The following is a 9,886-nucleotide window of genomic DNA, read 5'->3' as shown; positions in this document are numbered from 1 at the left end:
CGTCACAGCCATACGATTCTTCTAAGACCCAGAACTGACCTCTTGGCCACCTGTTGCACTCAGGGGAAACCATACTCCATACCTAACATTCAAAGCCTTTCAAGGTATGTCTCCTGCTTCTCTCCCATCTTTCCATGAGTCTCCATCCACACAGTGTTTCAGAGACTCTAAGCTCCTCTTCTTTGTGTCCTGGGTATTTCTGCATCCATGGTTTTCCTTCCATCAGTGCATGGCCAAGTTTCAATGTTCCACCCAAATGCTACCTTTTCCAGGGAGCCAACATGGATTTTCCTCTGAAATCCCACAGCCACTGAGCACCTCTCTTATCCTGGGTGTCTCTGAAAGCACAGCCTGAAGCACAATCTTGAGAGTGTTTAATTGGAAAGCGGTGCCAGCAAGCAGGTGCGAAAGTTCAGCGGAGTGAAGTGGGCAAGGGGGAAAGCAAACGCAGGACAGATTGCTGAACTGGCCACCCTTCCACACCTTAAGGAATTAGTTTTAGGGTGCCTGCCTGGGGGAATGAAAGGAGGCCCCGCAGGTACGAACTACTTCCTCTTCCAGGTGCGACATGTGTGTCCCGAGAGGGTTCCCTCTGTTACCTCTCCCTGTGATGTCAGAGGAAGACAGGGCAGTAGGTGAGAGGCATGTGTCATGCCTTCACATCTGGTTCCGTCAAGTTACACCTGCGGGAAGCTGGTCAGAGTCTGTGAAGAGCTGGTCACTCTGAGTTTGTCAGCATGACAGAACTGCCAAGGTGTCTTGAAGTGGCATCTGAGAGGTGTCCAGTACACAACCCTTCATTCAGCCTTCCTGCTAGGACAGGTTTTATGTACATATTGTTTTCTCTAATCTGGTGAGTCTTTGAAGACAGTTGCTGTATTTTATCCCCAATATTCAGTATGGTTCCTTATACATAATTGGGTTCAAACATGTTGAATAAATAGATGAGAAGTTTCAAATGATTATTTTTCTCTGCAGAGGAAAAACCTATAACACACATAAGGAAAAGCCTCCTTCAATGTGAATTTTTGAAGAGTGTGAAGTGGGGTAGCTATATCCAGAGAAAACCCTGAACAAAACAATAATAGTAGTAATTAACAATAGTAATGTGTTGCAAAGAGTCGGACATGACTGAGTGACTTTCATTTTCACACTTTCACTTTCAATAATAATAATAGCTGATATTTACTTGGTCCTTACTATATGCGAAGTGTTTAAGCACTGTATGTGTGAGTTTACTTGAAACTTACAACCCCCAAATAAATTATTATTATTTTCATTCTAAAGATGAAGAAATGGAGGCAGAGGTTAAATAACTTGCTCAAGGTCTCATGGTCACGAGCAATAGGGCTTGGATTTTGGGCCTGGCTAGCATTCTGATGCCCATATCTGGGTGCACACCCACCACAGGATAGGGGGGCTCCCTGGGACGTCCTTACAGCCCAGACCCTGGAAGTTGGGAGGGGCAGGGAATTTGTTAGTATTTATTTCTGCTAAAGCTCCTAATAAAGTGTGCAAATATGTGTTACATTTTTATTAGGTCCTGTGTTTGCCCACAGGTTAGGGACAAAGTGTGGGATTTTATCTTTTAAGTGTTTGCCTCTCTCTCTCTTTTCTCACAAACCAGTAAGGAATAGTGCAAATTATATAAATAACAGGCAAAGAATATTCACAGATGAAATAAACAATCAATAAGGGAATAGAAATTTTACTTAACTTATAAACAAAGAAACATAAGTTAGAACAGTAATATGCCTTTTCCCCCGTAACGAAAGCAGATTGCTTCTTTTCCTAGTGACTGAGTGTAGCCTGGATTGGCAAAACCCCAAAGAACAGTTTCTCCCATTCACTGCTAGTGAGTCTTTCCAGGGGTAATTTGGCAATATGAATCAGAAAATTTGCAGGTGCTTTGATCCAGCAGTTCGCCCTGGAACAGATCCTAAAGAAACAGTCAAGGATGTACACAGAGATTTAATTAGAAGTATATTTACCATAACACTGTTGACAGTACTGAAAAAGTTAAAGCTGTTTAAGTGTCTATCAGGCTGGTTACACATCACAGTGGATTGCTAGGTAGTCACTGAAATGACATAGGCAGACCTCAGAGATATTGTGGGCTCTGTTCCAGACCAATGCAATAAGGTGAATATCACAATAAAGTGAGTCACATGATGTTTCATCTCAAAGTGCATATAAAAGTTATATTTCTACTGTATGCTGTATATATACTATTATATACTGTAGTCTGTTAAGTGTGTAATACCATTATGTCTAAAAAATGATGTACATATCTTAATTTTAAAACACTTTATTGCTAAAAAATGCTATCTGAGCCTTCAGCGAGTTGTGATCTTTTTGCAATAGTAACATCAAAGATCACTGATCACAGATGACCATAACAAATATAATAATAATGAGAAAGTTTGAAATATTGCGAGATTTAGCAAAATACGACACAGAGACACAAAGTGAGCAAATGTTATTGGAAAAATGGCGCTGATAGACTTGCTCAATACAGGGTTGACACAAAACCTCAATTTGTTAAAAAAAAAAAGCCATGCAATATCTGTGAAGCACAATAAAACAAAGTGCAATAAAATGAGGTATATGCCTGTAATATTTTACGGCACGGAAAGATGCACGTGATAAATATTACGTGAGAAAAAAGTAGGTACAAAACAGACAAAGTATTGGAAGCAGTAAGCCATGTGCGTAAACAACTCAAACACGAGGGCTCGGAAGGACCCCAACTAGTGTAGTACCATAAGAGAAAGAAGGCACAGACTCTAGACCCAGGTTGGCCAGATTCAATCCCCAGCTCTGCTAGAAACTAACTATGTGAGCTTGGATAAGTGCCTCAACCTCCCTGTGCCTTAGTTTTCTCATCTGTAAAATGGGGATTCATCATAGCACCCACCTAAACAAGTCAGCATATGGAAAGTGCTTAGAAGCTTGCCTGGCATCTAGTAGGCAGAATGTGAGAGTTTGTTAAACAAAAATGTGCAGAGTCCAACAGAAATATAAGACCTGCTCTTCCCTGGAGGTCCAGTGGTTAAGAATCTGCCTGCCAATGCGGGGGACACGGGTTCAATCCCAGGCCAGGGAAGAGTCCCCATGCTGTGGGCAACTAAGCCCAAGTGCCATAACTACTGAGCCCACTGCTGAGCACCTACTCTAGAGCCTGTGAGCCACAGTTACTGAAGCCCGTGCACTCTAGAGCCCGTGCTAAGCAAGAAGAGAAGCCACCCAATGAGAAACCTGTGCCCCTCAACTAGAGAGTAGCCTGCGTGCAGCAATGAAGACCAAGTGCAGCCAAAAATAAATAGATAAATTATAAAAAAGAAATATAAAGCTTGTGGAGAGAGAATCGTCTCGCAGGATGTGGGGGCCAGCCTCAGAGAGGTGAGGGCACCTGCTTGGGTCTCGAGTGACGTGAAGGACTTCCAGGGGTGGAGAAGGAGCCAGTTGAAGGCGTTCCTTCCCCAGCTTTCCCTGGGATGCCAGCTTGAAGGCTTTCCCTGAAGGCAGGCTGGGAAGGTCCTCTCCATGGAGCCACCCTGGGCCATAGCATGCACATGGCTATTGGACACTGCAGTCTTACCATGGCAAAGATGGCTTTTGTTCTCTGGAGCAGCTTCACTTTGCTGCCTGGGCCAGGGTTTCTCTTTGTCTGTTCGTGCATGGCATTTCCAGTTTTGCTGAATGGAGCAGGATTGTGAGGCAAGTTCTAGGACAGAAGGTTAGAGCTTCTTTTAAGAAATATGCATGTTTTTTAAAGAAGTGAATTTTATTCCATAGTGATTATGTTTTACCCAAGTTTCTGCTGAGCTAAAGTTTTGGAATTACATTTATCTTACAGAATTCTTAGAACTCAGAGCCTAAAGTGACCATTCAAATCATGCAATTATTGGATGGAGAGATGACGCCACGAGACTGGAAAGTCCTACCCAGGAGGTCATGACAGAACCAGGGCCAGGGTCCAACAGCTGAGTATGTGAGGGCAAAGCTATGACCCCTGTGCCGGAGTCAGGGGCAAAGGCAGATTTTAGCTCCACTACAATTTACAGGCAAACCTTTCCAGAATCAAAGTGGGCTGCATGGAGGTGGTGAGCTCCCCATTGCTAAGAGTGTGTAAGTTGAGACTGGCGGACTCTTGGGAAATGGTGCAGGTAGATTAATTGACTTTTGAATTTTCTTTAGATTCTGAGATTCTGTTGTGCCATGATCTTTCATCTTTTTTTTTAATTAATCATTTTAACATACTGTTTTAAACATGCAGACATGAAGGTGAAAATTATTTGAGACATTCATTACTCACCATTCAGAATTAAGAGGTTAACATTTGGCTCTATTTGTTGTAGCCCTCTATTCATTTACTAAGGAAGAAAAATCACAGATATAGCTAGGGTCTCCACATTTTCTTTCCTCCACAGAGGTAACCATTAGCCTAAAGTTGTTTGTTTGAAAAAAAGTCACTCCATACCAGTTTTATATATAATGCATATATATGTGTCTATAAACAACATGTAGCATTGCTTTTTGTGTTCTTACAATTAACCCCAGTTGTATCATACGGATGGTGCTCTTGCACCACCACACTGATGGTGCAACTGAAGTTTTTCATTTAATATTATGTTTTTGAGACTTAACCATGTTGATGCATGAAATTTTAGTGCATTTATTTCAGCAGCTATATAATAATTCATTGTATCAATGAACTGCATTTGATTTGTTTATTCTCTATTCTTGGACATTCAGATTGCTTCCTAATTTTTCTCTATTAAAATATCTAAAGCTGGAATTCCTGGATCATATTTCATGCAACATCTTCAACTTTACCAGATTTGAACAATTTCCTCTTCAACATGATCTGCCCATTTAGAGCTCACCAAGAGTGAGAGTTCCTTCTTACTCCATCCACCAAAATATGTGATTTTATCAACTATTTTGATTTTTCCAATTGGCTAAGCATGGAAAGTTATCTCAGTGCCACGCTTATTAATACCTTTCTTCCTCTCTCCCTCTCGGGTTCCCATATGACATGTACTAGGCCCAGCAGACATCTTTGTCTGTTCTTGACTTTAATCTTTTAATACTTCCAATATTTCACCATGATGAATGATATTTGTTATTGGTTTTGGAAGATAACTCTTATCAGCTTAAGGTTTCCTTCCTAGCTTGTTAAGAGGTTTTTAAAAAATCATGAATTAGCATTGTTGAATTTTATCAAAAGCTTTTTCTAAATCTCTTGACATGATCATGTGGTTTTTCTACTTTAATTTGTTAATCTAGTGAATTAAAATGATAGGCTTTGTCTTCTCTTTGCTTCGGTTCTTTTTAAAATGAATAAAATATTTCAGACATAACTGAAGCTCTGTGTTCCCTGCATGGATCTCATTTTTTGCCTTCCTCCCCTGAGGCAAATACCACCCTAAATTCAGTGTTTATCATTCTCATGCATATTTTCATACAATTGCTACATATGTATGTATCATAAACAATATGTGGTGTTGTTTTGCATGTTTTCAAAGTTTATATAAAATGTGTCTTACAATGCATATTCTACAATTGGCTTTTCCATTTTGATACTTGAAACTCTAGTTCATCTAGTTGCTATATGTAACTCTAGTGCATTGAGTTGCTATATGACATTGTGTTTTGTTACTATATTTTTTTCTTCTTTTGTTTTGGAACACTAAAGTGGTTTCTAATTTTTAGCTGTTGCAAACAATGGCACAGAGAGACATTCTTATAAAGGACTTGTTCTGCACAATGCAAAGTTGCCTGGTTGGGCCATAGGACATGACGTTCTTCTGTGTTGGCTGTATTGCTTCCCCAAACACACTCCCAGAAGTGTAAGAGGCTCTGTTTTCCATAGACTCTCTGATACTTGGTGTTGTCAGGCTTTTAATGTTTGCTGACCTGATGGCTGTGAAATGACAGTTCATCATTTTTAAAATTTGAATTTCCCCCAGTTTAGTACTGATATTGAGAGTAATATATATACCTATAGTAAGTATCTATGTATACCTATCAGATCAGATCAGATCAGTCGCTCAGTCTTATCCGACTCTTTGCTACCCCATGAATCACAGCACACCAGGCCTCCCTGTCCATCACTAACTCCCGGAGTTTACTCAGACGCATGTCCATCGAGTCAGTGATGCCATCCAGCCATCTCATCCTCTGTCATCCCCTTCTCCTCTTGCCCCCAATCCCTCCCAGCATCAGAGTCTTTTCCAATGAGTCAACTCTTCGCATGAGGTGGCCAAAGTACTGGAGTTTCAGCTTTAGCATCATTCCTTCCAAAGAAATCCCAGGGCTGATCTCCTTCAGAATGGACTGGTTGGATCTCCTTGCAGTCCAAGGGACTCTCAAGAGTCTTCTCCAACACCACAGTTCAAAAGCATCAATTCTTCGGTGCTCAGCCTTCTTCACAGTCCAACTCTCACATCCATACATGACCACAGGAAAAACCATAGCCTTGACTAGACGGACCTTTGTTGGCAAAGTAATGTCTCTGCTTTTCAATATGCTATCTAGGTTGGTCATAACTTTCCTTCCAAGGAATAAGCGTCTTTTAATTTCATGGCTGCAGTCACCATCTGCAGTGATTTTGGAGCCCCAAAAAATAAAGTCTGACACTGTTTCCTCTGTTTCCCCATCTATTTCCCATGAAGTGATGGGATTGGATGCCGTGATCTTCGTTTTCTGAATGTTGAGCTTTAAGCCAACTTTTTCGCTCTCCACTTTCACTTTCATCAAGAGGCTTTTTAGTTCCTCTTCACTTTCTGCCATAAGACTTTAAAATATCATATCTATCTATCAAATGTCTATCCATCTCTTTAGCTATCATCTATCTTTTGGGCTTCCCTGGTAGCTCAGATGGTAAAGAATCTGCCTGCAATGCAGGAGACCTGGGTTCGATCCCTGGGTCAGGAAAATCCCCTGGAGTAGGAAATGGCAATCCACTCCAGTATCCTCACCTGGAGAATTCCAGGGACAGAGGTGCTTGGTGGGCTACAGTCCATGGGGTTGCAAGGAGTCAGACACGACTGAGCCATTAACACTTTCATTTTTACTTTATTCATGTGTATCTCTCTACCTCTCTCTTTCCCCCGCCACATGCTATTCATATGTTCATCATATCTTTTGTCCTTTTTCTTATTGATTCAAAAACTTAAAAATATGTATGTGTGTTTATTCTGAATGCTAATCATTTATTGGTCACATGCCTTACAAAGATATTCTCCACGTCTGTGGCTTGAGCTTAAGACACAAATATTTACCATAATCACAATGTGAACACTCATGGAAATTACACTCAATTTAAAAAGGACCAAGTTGCCAGCTCTAGAAATCCCTTTCATCCCTTCCTAATAATGTTTACTATCCTTCTCCTGCATGGAATCACTGTCTGGATTTTTATTTATCACATTCTTCCTTCTTTATATAGTTTAGCTACCTATACAGATATACCAAAACACTGTAAGTTAGTGTTGCTCACTTTGAAATTTGTGCAACTGAAATAATTTTGTAGTTTTTCTATTGTATCTTATTTCTTTGACTTGACATGTGTCTGTAAGATTAATCCTTGTGATGTGTGGCTATAGTTTCATACTTTCTCTGCTGATGGTGTTCTATCAACTAAACATTTCACAATTTATCCATCTTACTGTTGGTCTTCCATGCAGTGTTTTGAAAATTTTGAACACTATCACTATGAACATTCTTATACATATGTTTTGGTGAGTGTGTATAAGAGTTTCCCCAGAGACACAGACATAGAGAACAGACTTATGGACCCGGGGCGGGGTTTGGGGGGTGGATGGTGGGGTTGTGGGGAGGAAGGAGAGGGTGAGAGGTATGGAGAGAGTAACATGGAAACTTACATTACCATATGTAAAGTAGCCAATGGGAATTTGCTGTATGACTCAGGGAACTCAAACAGGGACTCTGTAACAACCTAGATGGGTGGGGTAGGGAGGGAAATGGGAGGGAGGTTCAAGAGGGAGGGGACATATATGTATAGCTATGGCTGATTCATGTTGATGTTTGGCAGAAAGCAACACAATTCTGGAAAGCAATTATCCTTCAATTAAAAAAATTAATAAATTAAAAAAATTTCCTCCAGAGACTATACCTAAGAAAGGAATTTCTCAGTCATTAGGTATGTATATCTTCAGCCTTATTAGACTGCCAAACAGTTTTCCAAAGTGGCTGTTGTAGCCCGTCTTTCCTTTGTTTATGGTAGCTGTTGTTGAACGAAGTTTTTCATTAAAAAGCAGTCACTTTTATCAATAATTATCTTTTCTTACAGTGCTTTGTTTAAGAAATCTTTCTCTACCCTGAAGACATTTCTCTATTTTTTTTTCCTGTTGGATATTTTAAACCCTTGCTTTTTCTGTTCAGTTTTTAATCTACCTGGAAATAATTGTTGTGTATGACGAAAATGCAGGCATCTAAGGATGGCCAGTTGTCTCAGTACCTTTTATTGAAGAATTCATCATTTTCCTATTGACTCGTGATATCGCCTCTGTCACATATCAAGTTTCCATTTAAGAGTGGATCTTTTTATTGAGAAGGCCTTACTTTTGTTGATTTTATTTCTTTAGTAGCTTGATTTATTCAGGCTTCCTATTTCTTCTTGAGCTAATTTTGGTCACTTTTATTTTCTAAAAATGTGAAATTTCTTTAGGCTTCAATTAAAAAATATAAAGCTAATCACATTCTATGCCACTGATATTTAAATTTCTAATTTAATTATATTGTGTATTTCTAATTTTGGATGTTCTTGCATTTTCTCCGATTCCTTGTTCAGTCTTATTGGAAGTCTATTTTATTAGTTATTTTTTAAAAGAACAATATCTTTTGTTCTTGTTGACCTTTAAAAAATGGTTTTCTTTTATTTCATTAATTTCTACTCAATTTTAATATTCCCTTTTGTACCTTGTTTCTGACCTTCTTCCTGTTTCTTAAGTTGAGTAATGCTCATTTATTTTATTTCTCTTATTTAAGTAGTACATTTGCAGTTACAAATTCTCTTCTAAGTACTCGTCCAGCTACATTGTTTTAATATGCAACCTTTATATGCATATTACAAATATTCCGTAATTTCTGTGACATCCTCTTTCACAGTGAGTTGTTTAGGAATGTATTTTAAAGTTTCCAGCATGTTTGTTTTGTTTTGAGTTAACTCATATGTTACTTTCTAATTTCGTTTTACCCTCATGAGAGAAAATGGTCTGTGTGATATTGATTCTTTGGTGTTTGCTGAGACTTCCTCTGTGTCCTACTGTTACATGTGGTCATTTTCTGTAATGATTTATATGTGCTAGGAAAGGATACACTTTCTCTATTTACTGGTTGAAGACTCTGTCCACATTTATTAGAAAACATGTGTTGATTTAGTTGTTCAAACTTTTTACATGTTAACAATATTTTATCTCCTGGATATATAGTTTCTAATAGAAGCTTGTTAAACTCTCTCACTGTTTCTACACTGCTCATTTTTTTCCTTGTAATTCTGCTTCTGTGTTGTATACTTGAGGTAATTTTGTTAGGTGCATGTAAATTCATTATTGCTTTATTTCCTTGGATTGTTTTGTTTAAACAATACATAATAAATACTTTATATTAATTTCTTAAATAATATAATGTATAATTATACATTATAAATTTATAATATATTTCTATTTAATGTATAAAATACATAATATATTGTTTTCTACATTTTATTTACTTGGTATATTGTTTCCTTTAAATGATATATATTCATAATTATATATATATTATGCAAATTATAAAATATATTGTACCTTAAATTTTATTTTGGTATTAGTTTTACTACACCATTTTTTTGTTGTAGTTCTGTTGGTAATTGCAT

The sequence above is a fragment of the Bos javanicus genome, chromosome 3, assembly GCF_032452875.1.
Source record: "Bos javanicus breed banteng chromosome 3, ARS-OSU_banteng_1.0, whole genome shotgun sequence".
Lineage (NCBI taxonomy): Eukaryota > Metazoa > Chordata > Mammalia > Artiodactyla > Bovidae > Bos > Bos javanicus.
Note: the sequence above shows the minus strand (reverse complement) of the source record.